Source organism: Thalassophryne amazonica, chromosome 9 (genome assembly GCF_902500255.1).
Source record: "Thalassophryne amazonica chromosome 9, fThaAma1.1, whole genome shotgun sequence".
Lineage (NCBI taxonomy): Eukaryota > Metazoa > Chordata > Actinopteri > Batrachoidiformes > Batrachoididae > Thalassophryne > Thalassophryne amazonica.
Window position 1 is genome coordinate 28,893,654 of NC_047111.1, and position 9,050 is coordinate 28,902,703.

The following is a 9,050-nucleotide window of genomic DNA, read 5'->3' on the forward strand; positions in this document are numbered from 1 at the left end:
CACAAACAGGTTCTTCTTGCTTGGAAGTTGAGCTTTAAACACAACTTTTCCCCTCAAAGATATTATACGAGTATATGGAATAATATGGACATTTTAGGAAATAGAAAAAGCATTTACCTTAGCAATTGGATGGATAAGGACATTTATTTGCTTACATAACTATTAATACCAGATGGAAAGCTGATGTGCTATAACTTTAGAGAATTTTATGATTTTTGTGTATCATATGAGGAATTTTCCTATGTTATTAAGGCCATCCCATTTTCTGTTGTACAGCTTTGTCAAAACTCTGCTGATCAGAATACTGTACCAATTGTTCATCTTCTTAATACTGTCTGTGGTAAAGTATGCTTCGGTTGTCACAGAAATAATAGAGCAATTAGGGTGTTGTTCCAAAACGAAATCTCAACAAAACCTTAATTACTTCTTACTGGGCACAATTCAAGGACAGTATTTCATGGGCAAAAGTTTGGTTATTGCCATACAAATATATTATCACAAACAAAGTTAGAGAAATTCCCTTTTAAAATATTGCATAAAATTTACCCGGTTAGATTCTATATGACAAAATTTAAAAAAGATATTGATACATCTTGCTCCTTCTGTTCTCTGGTGCCCAAAACTGTACCACATCTATTTTGGCACTGTGACATGACAAAAAAAAAAAAAACCTATGGAAGGATGTTGCAAAATATTTATAACATTGCAATGTCATTTCGATTTAAAGTACGAGCATGTTATATTTGGGTATCATACCTGTCAGTCACAAGAGGACGAGGATAAATTCTTTATTGTTAATCTAATTTTATTACTGATCAAATACTATATTCATAGAGCAAAATTTGCAGGCGAAAGGCTCTATTTTCAGTGTTCATAAAGACTCTTAAGATATACTTCCAATCAGTTGCTAATTCGGAAAATGTGAAAGTTCTTAAAACGTTGAATATCTGTGAAAAGTATCATATTGTTTAAATTTATTGATATCTTAAGCTAATGTGAATTGCAAGTGATTTTCAGATACAATATGCTCCTCTGTTGTTACACATGGCAGAGACCCCCCTGATACATAATATACTTATATATATTGTGCCTGCTTCCTGGTTCAGCTCTTTTTTGTTTTTCAGCCTTTCTTTTCTTATATAATTCCTGTGCTTGTAACTGTGAAGGTGGATAACAGACAGCATCAATAATTGTATGTTATTGTATGTGTCTTACCCTTGTGGTATTTCATTTACCATTGGTGGTATTATATCTTCATTGCTTTATACCCTTGTGGTACTTCATTTAGCATTGTTGGTATAAGATATCTACTGTCATATATCCTTGTGGTACTGTGATTACCATAGTTGGTATTATTTGTTGGCTATGGTGATGGCAGTAACCACAGGTAAATATGTTTATCATATACCTATAAATGATATGCCAATATGATTGGATAAAACACTAAAGAATAAATAGCAATACACCCTTGTGATATTTTTTGTGGACCGGTAATATTTTTCATACCACCCGAGTAAAACCCACAAAATGAATGTCGCCTTGGTAATCAGCCAATCCATACATATGTTGTGACATCACGGCACGTGCGATCCTAGATATTGTCAATGTGTAATTTAATACACCTGTTTCTGTTCTATTCAGTGACATTATCAATTGAATGTGTTTGTTGTAGATATTTTCAATGTCTTATTACAACTGTTTAGAAATGTTCTATTTAATAAAATTCTGATTACAACTGACACAGCATTTATTACTATTGTCTTTAGTGTACATGTATATGATCGTTATCAAGTTGTTCACCAATGAATATGGCTTTTTACACCCTTCAGAAAACCATACAACATTTATCATTCATAGGTATATGATAAAATCGTTATGAAGTTGTTCACCAATGAATATGACTTTATATACCCTGAAGAAAACCATAATCAACACTTCTAAAGCCCCTTTTACACTGACACAAACAGAGTTGTTCATTGTAGTGTACCTACTACATTGAGTTATGCAGCTCTACGCAGGTCAGCGTCAAGTTTTTGTTCTCCAACGCAGCAGGAAGTGGAAGAAATGGATGGATGAAGTTCAAATGGAGGGATGTGAGCTGTATTTTGTAAACAGAAGATATAAAAAAGGCGGTGGTATTGCTCTGTATACAAAAACAGATCTGTTGTGTACAATTGTTGAAGAAATGACAATTATGAATGATGTCATAGAAATTGTAACAGTGGAACTTGTACATGAAACATCTAAGAATATTTTAATCAGTTGTGTATACAGAGCACCAGATTCTTGTGTTGTGAAATTTACAGATAAAATTGAATTATTCCATCAAATTAAAAACAAAACGCTTTTTATGTGTGGGGACTTTAATATTAACATAGAAAGCTCCAGCTGCCAAAGATTAAGTGATTTTGTGAATACAATGTATAGTTTGGGGTTATTCCCCTTGATAACAAAACCAACCAGAATTACATCGCAAAGTGCAACGGTAATTGATAATATATTTACAAACAGAACAGATGAAATTATCAAGAATGGGATCTTCATGACAGATATTAGCGACCATTTACCAATTTTTTCAATATTTAAATATAAAAATAGGTACAACAAAAAAACTGATATAAACTTTAAAAGAGATAAGTCAGTAAAAGCCTTAGAGGCATTAAAATATGACCTTAAAAATCAAAACTGGGAAGAAGTTTATGTCAGTGATGTTAATGTAGCATATAACTCATTTATGAAAATATTGATGAAATCATACAATAAAAATTGTAAATTAATTGAAATTAGTAAGAAAAGAGTAAATAAACCATGGCTGACAAAGGGAATAAAAAATGCTTGTGCAAAGAAAAACTATTTATACAGGTGCTTTTTAAAATTGCAAACAAAGGAATCAGAACATAAATACAAAAAAAAAAAACTATTAATAATTAGGAAACAAAAAAAAGATTATTACAGTGAAAAACTAAATAAGAGTAAAGATAATATGAGGGTAACATGGGGAATTATAAAAAGTGTGATTGATAGTGATGGAACGAAAGAAACTATTCCAAATCACTTTAAGGAAAATAAAGAGATATATGATATAAAAGAAGTTGCAAATGGGTTTAATGATTATTTTTCAAATGTAGGGTCAAGTCTGGTGGGAAATAAACCAATAATAGAAGATAAATTATGTACATTGGTAAATACGGTCAATAGTATTTTCCTGGACAATGTGGAAAAAGATGAAATAAGAAATACTGTAAAAAAACTGTGTAAGCAAAAGATCAACTGACCATGAAGATTTAGACATGATGACTGTAAAAAGTATAATAGAAATTGTTATTGAACCATTTACTTATATTTGTAATCTGTCTCTGTCAACTGGGGTTTTTCCAGATGAAATGAAAATTGCTAAGGTAGTCCCATTATATAAAAATGGAGACAAACATAATTTTTCTAATTACAGGCCAGTATCATTGCTTCCACAGTTTTCTAAAATTATGGAAAAAGTTTTTGTAACAAGATTGGATAAATTTATTGAGAAACATATTTTAAATAATGCTCAGTATGGATTCAGAACAAAACATTCGATAGCTATGGCAATTATGGAACTAATAGAGAAAATATCAACAACAATAGATAATAAGGATTATTTTGTAAGTATTTTTATTGACCTGAAAAAGGCTTTTGATGTTATAGACCACTCAAGATTGCTCCACAAGTTACAACAATATGGAATAAGAGGTGTTGCACATCAGTGGGTAAAAAGCTACTTAGAAAATAGAAAACAGTTTGTTCAGATAAATAATACCAAATCAGAATTGTGTAACATTATTTATGGAGTACCACAAGGATCGGTACTTGGACCCAAACTGTTTATTTTGTATATCAATGATTTTGTGAATGTATCCAATGTGCTTGGCAGCATTTTATTTGCTGATGATACAACGCTGTTTTACTCTGGATCAGATATACAGGAAGTAGCACAAGTGATAAATACAGAGTTGGAAAAAGTTAAACATTGGTTTGATATAAACAGATTGTCACTAAATATTAATAAGACAAATTTCATATTGTTTAATGATAGAGCGAAAAAAAATAATGTGTCATTACAAATAGATGGAATGGATATACAAAGGGTAAAAGAAATGAAATTTTTAGGAGTCATGATTGATGAAGATCTTACATGGAAGTCACACATAAATTACATAAAAGGAAAAATAGCGAAAGCCATTGCTGTTTTGCATTAAGTAAAATATTCATTAAATAGTTATGGTTTATTAACATTGTACAATTCATTGATTGTCCCATATTTAACTTACTGTGTAGAAATCTGGGGATCAACATATACAACCTATATACAACCTTTATTTATTTTGCAGAAAAGAGCTTTAAAAGTGATTAGTAACAGTGGTTTTAGAGATCCATCTAATCCATTGTTTATTAAGTATAGGGTACTTAAATTTCATGATTTAGTCGATTTGAAAATATTACAAACGATGTACCAAGTTAATAAAAATACTTTACCAACAAACATTCAAAATATGTTTGAAAAAAGAGTAAGTAGTTATAAATTGAAAGGAATAGAAGTCTTTAAAAAACCAAGATTTAGAACCAAAGTAAAGGAAAGGAGTATTGCAGTAAATGGTGTCAAATTATGGAACAATGTTAATAAAGAAATTAAAGAATTAAGGTCGCTTAAATTATTTAACATATTAAGTTAGATGTATTAAGTAAGTATGAAACTATGAAGTAAGTCAGTGGGCTGTAAGAAAGTCAAAAAAAAAAAAAAAGTAAACTGTTAATAATGTTTGGAGTGTCTTAAGTTTAAATGTAACCTGTCAGTGATGTAATCTATTAATTAATGGTCATAATTATGAAATGGGTCAGTGGTATGTGACAAGTTAAAGAAATGCAATCTGTTAAATAATGTTGACTATGATGCTGTATATTGAAAGATTGTATTGTTAAAAGGGGCAGAAATCATAAGACTTGTTCTTCTTTCTGCTCCTTTTCATTCTGGTATTGTGGTGCTTTTGTTTTTTGCTTTTCTGTTTTTCTTTTAAATGAATGAAATAAATATTAAAGAAAAAGAAAAAAAAAAAGAAATTAAACATGTTTCATTTTTTCTGCGTAGAGCCCTGGATGATTAAAGCATGCCGTTTTATGCAAGTCTGTGCTTCTGCATGTAAAGGTGCACTAACACGTGCATGGCTTTGATTCACACACTTGCACGCACGTCATGGTGATGATCCCACCCGCTGTGTTCCCAGCTGGATGCCGTGCTTTGTTCCACCGCCTGTCACGCGCTGGACGCTTCTTGTAAAATTTTTATTTCATAGTGGATTAATCATTTTCTCTGCAAGTTGTCTGTTGAAAACAGCTCTAATCGCTTCCTGAATCACAGAGGACCACTACAGCAGCAGCGTTCGCGCGCACACACTGAATGAGTTGGAGAAAGCATTTGGAGCCATCTAAAAAGGTAATTGTCATGTTTACATTGTAATGGCTTGGTAAAAGAGTTGCATGTTCTTTCCTTTTTGTGTGCAACTGTTAAAGTATGTTTATGATAGATTTAACATCTCGTTATAACCGTTCAGACGAGCTGCGCTCTGAATCGATCTGAATGCGATCCACTGACACAACCACTCGCGCTGTTCACTTCTTCACTTGATGAGCTGCATGTCATGTTGGTGAGCAGATCGCGCCACGTAGCACGACATTTATCCGTGAAGGATGTTTTGAACGTTTCAAAATTCTCTTCGCACAATTGCATGCACCGGCACCCCTCTCACGTTCAGTCTGCACCCATTAAAGACGAGTTTACTCTCCTGCATGACACAGATCGTGCAAGTACGTGAATTAAAGTAATGCACGTGTCAGTGCACCTTAAGTCTGCGCTACACTGAGCTACTGCATGCAAATCTACACAGCTGTACACTGTAGAAACTGAGTCGGTGGCACCAAACTTTGCGTGGTAGAAACAGAAGCCAGTTTGTGAGTGCTGCTGTGGTGGCAGAGGTGCTTTTGCAGGAGCGCGATCATCCTCGTTGCTGTGGTGCTGTTGAGTGCCAACACGATCTTTGATGGCTGTGTATTTGTTCACTGCAGGGGGTTTTTGCAGGAGCGCGATCAGCCTAGTTGGAGTCAGTCTCCACTTCTCATGCAACGTGAACGCGGTTGCGCACAGACAGACTGCGTCGTGCATAATTAACTGAAATGCAGTAACACTGGTTTTCCTGATTTTATTCAGGGACATGTGTCACAGGTCTGTGGATGAAAGCTGTTCTAACAGAATGTCCGCTGATGGCTTAAAAAACCTTTTCACACCTTCATTCTCAAGTGAAATGTCAAAGCAGGGAGTTTTCAAATGCCATTCAGAAAGTGATTTCCACTGTGCTGTTTTCTGCTCTCTCGCTCTCTCTCCTTGCGTGCAACGTGAGTCAATGTTTGAGAGCATGGCGCATTCTCTCTCTCTCTCTCGCTCTCTCATGGTCAAACAAAAACCGTGACGTTTAAGTATGTGAGTTTAAATGGCAATATTTTCCTTTTTTCGGGGGGGCACACAACACACTCAGAAATTTGTGATCTGATGTTAAGAGCGACCGCAGTGTGTCCCGCTGCATGTCGGAAAACATGAGTGCTGTTTGCTTTTCATGAACCATTTTGAGAACAGAGCGCACTTCCACAGAGGCAGACAACAGCAGGTATGGCTATGTACAGTGGGGTATAAAAGTATTTAGTCAGCCCCTGATTGTGCAAGTTCTGCTACTTAGAAAGATGAGAGGTCTGTAATTTTCAACATAGGTGCACTTCAATTATGAGAGGCAAAATTAGAAAAAAAAAAAAATCCAAGAAATCACATTGTAGGATTTTTAAAGAATTTATTTGTAAATTATGGTGGAAAAATAAGTATTTGGTCACCCACAAACAAGCAAGATTTCTGGCTCTCAAAGACCTGTAACTTCTTTAAGAAGCTCGTCTGTCCTCCACCTGTTACCTGTATTAATGGCATCTGTTGGAACTCATTATCTGTATAAAAGACACCTATCCACAGCCTCAATCAGTCAGACTCCAAACTCAACCATGGCCAAGACCAAAGAGCTGTTGAAGGATACCAGGAAGAACATTGTACATGTGCACCAGGCTGGGAAGAGTGAATCTACAATAGTCAAGCAAGTTGGTGTGAATAAATCAACTGTGGGAACAATTGTAAGAAAATGGAAGACATACAAGACCATTGATAATCTCCCTCGATCTGGGGCTCCACAGAAGATGTCATCCCGTGGGGTCAAAATGATCATGAGAACGGTGAACAAAATCCCACAACTGCACGGAGGGACCTGATGAATGACCTGCAGAGAGCTGGGACCAAAGTAACAAAGACTACGCACAGAGGGACTCAAATCCTGCAGTGCCAGGCGTGTCCCCCTGCTTAAGCCAGTATGTCTCCAGGTCCGTCTGAAGTTTGCCAGGAAGCATATGGATGATCCAAAAGAGGATTGGGAGAATATCATGTGGTCAGATGAAACCAAAATAAAACATTTTGGTAAAAACTCATCTCGTCATGTTTGGAGGAAGAAGAATGCTGAGTTGCATTCCAAGAACACCATACCTACTGTGACGCATGGAGGTTGAAACAAAATGCTTTGGGGCTGTTTTTCTGCAAAGGGGACAGGACAACTGATCCGTGTTAAGAGAAGAATGAACGTGGCCTTGTATCGTGAGATTTTAAGCCAAAACCTCCTTCCATCGGTGGGCGCATTGAAGATGCAACGTAGCTGGGTCTTCCAGCATGACGATCCCAAACACACCGCTCGGGCAACGAAGGAGTGGCTCCGTAAAACGCATTTCAAGGTCGTGGAGTGGCCGAGCCAGTCTCCAGATCTCAACCCCATAGAAAATTTGTGGAGGGAGTTGAAAGTCCATGTTGTCCAGCGACAGCCCAAAAACATCATTTCTCTAGAGGAGATTTGCATGGAGGAATGGGCCAAAATACCAGCTACAGTGTGTGCAAACCTGGTGAAGACTTACAGGAAACATTTGACCTCTGTCATTGCCAACAAAGATTGTTACAAAGTATTGAGTTGAACTTTTGTTATTGACCAAATACTTATTTTCCACCATAATTACAAATAAAGTCTTTAAAAATCCTGCAATGAAATTTCCTGGATTTTTTTTTTTCCTCATGTTGTCAGTTGAAGTGTACCTATGTTGAAAATTAGACCTCTCTCATCTTTGTAAGTAGGAGAACTTGCACAGTACTTTTTGCCCCACTCTATTTGGCAGGAATGCAACTGTAAAAACCTCATGATACTGTCCACTGTTTTCCAAGCGCAGTGATGTGTTCTGCACAGCCGGCAAGAGTGAACTAAAAAAGTGTTGAATTTCGGCAAAGGCTACACATGGCAGTACACATACAGTAGTGTTCAGAATAATAGTAGTACTATGTGACTAAAAAGATTAATCCAGGTTTTGATATATTTCTTATTGTTACATGGGAAACAAGGTACCAGTAGATTCAGTAGTTTCTCACAAATCCAACAAGACCAAGCATTCATGATATGCACACTCTTAAGGCTATGAAATTGGGCTATTAGTAAAAAAAAAAAAAAAGTAGAAAAGGGGGCGTTCACAATAATAGTAGAGTGGCATTCAGTTAGTGAGTTCATCAATTTTGTGGAACAAACAGGTGTGAATCAGGTGTCCCCTATTTAAGGATGAAGCCAGCACCTATTGAACATGCTTTTCTCTTTGAAAGCCTGAGGAAAATTGGACGTTCAAGACATTGTTGAGAAGAACAGCGTAGTTTAAGAAGTTGATTAGCGAGGGGAAAACTTATACGCAGGTGCAAAAAATTATAGGCTGTTCAGCTACAATGATCTCCAATGCTTTAAAATGGACAAAAAAACTGAGATGCATGGAAGAAAATGGAAAACAACCATCAAAATGGATAGAAGAATAACCAGAATGGCAAAGGCTCACCCACTGATCAGCTCCAGGATGATCAAAGACAGTCTGGAGTTACCTATAAGTGCTGTGAGAGTTAGAAGACACCTGTGTGAAGC